Here is a 1,276-nt window from a genome sequence, read left to right as displayed (position 1 = left end):
GGAAGGAAGGAAAGAAAAGAAAAGAAAGTCAGCCAATGTGAAAACTTGATACTTAGACAACATATAAATTATAATTGGTCATCTGCTTTCAAGGAATTTTGATTCATAAATCAAGAAACATTAATTTTATTTACATTTGCTTTTCTCTATTTTTTAAGATCTTACCTGAAGATTTGAGTGAACTGAGGAGCATCTAATATATGGAAATGTTTGAGTCTTACTACTAAGAAGTAAATCAAAATATCTCACTTGAGGTAGAGACTGGCTGTCAGTAACAAAACAAAACAAACAAACAAAAACTAGTTAACAGTTCTGACAGGTTTTAGAATGCCTAGTTTGACCCATAAATTGTTTGATTATCTGACTCTGGCAAAGTAAAATACATGTAAAGTGTTAGAAACACATGTTAACTAAAGATATATCCGAAATAAAGGTAATATATTGCTGTTATTATCATGTAATTTTTATGGTAAAAAAAGATCACATTTTTCTACATCTTCTCTGGAGAATATCTGTTGTATAAAGTAAGACAAATGTAAACACTTTAAAATCTATTTTCCAAAGAAAAAGTATATTAAATAGTAATAATAACCTTGGTTTGAAGACATAGAAAAATAATAAATGATGTATAAAAAAATAAAGTTTACTACTGTGGAATTATTACTCCTACAAGCATTCATGTTAACAATAAATTTGGTGGTCCAACAATATTTGGTGGTCCAAATATCTTATATTTGAATATGTAGTACACACTCTTAAAAATTGCTTAAAAACTGATTCATTCTTTTAAAAAATGTTACAGAATATGTTCAGATTTTACTGCATTTTTACTCCTTTCAAAATAAATAAGAGTTAGATTGTGAATCAACAGTTAGAAAAGTCTCTTTCAACTACATAAATCAGCAGTTTCTCTTTACACATGAAAAACAAAACAAAACAAAACCTATGTCCAACGTAGCAACAATGTCCAGCATAGACATAGTCAGACAATCCATGGTAAATAAATAATCCATACTTATTTACTCAGCTAGTTGAGAGCACTTCAGGTTATGTTCCACATACAGAACAGTTACTTTTGCTTTGTTGTTGTTTAGTGTAAATACTTCTTCTCACTGATCAATTATGTGGCATAAGTGTGGGTCTAAATTAAAAATGGATAGTCATTGTTGAGTAAAACCTTACTATAGCTGGAGAAATTATAGTATGGTCTTCTTGTAAATTTCCTTCTAAATAGGGTACATTATTTGGCAAACCTGTGCTAAATTAATCCTGGTGG

Source organism: Mandrillus leucophaeus, unplaced genomic scaffold (genome assembly GCF_000951045.1).
Source record: "Mandrillus leucophaeus isolate KB7577 unplaced genomic scaffold, Mleu.le_1.0 Scaffold369, whole genome shotgun sequence".
Classification (NCBI taxonomy): Eukaryota; Metazoa; Chordata; class Mammalia; order Primates; family Cercopithecidae; genus Mandrillus; species Mandrillus leucophaeus.
This window is presented reverse-complemented; position numbering follows the sequence as displayed.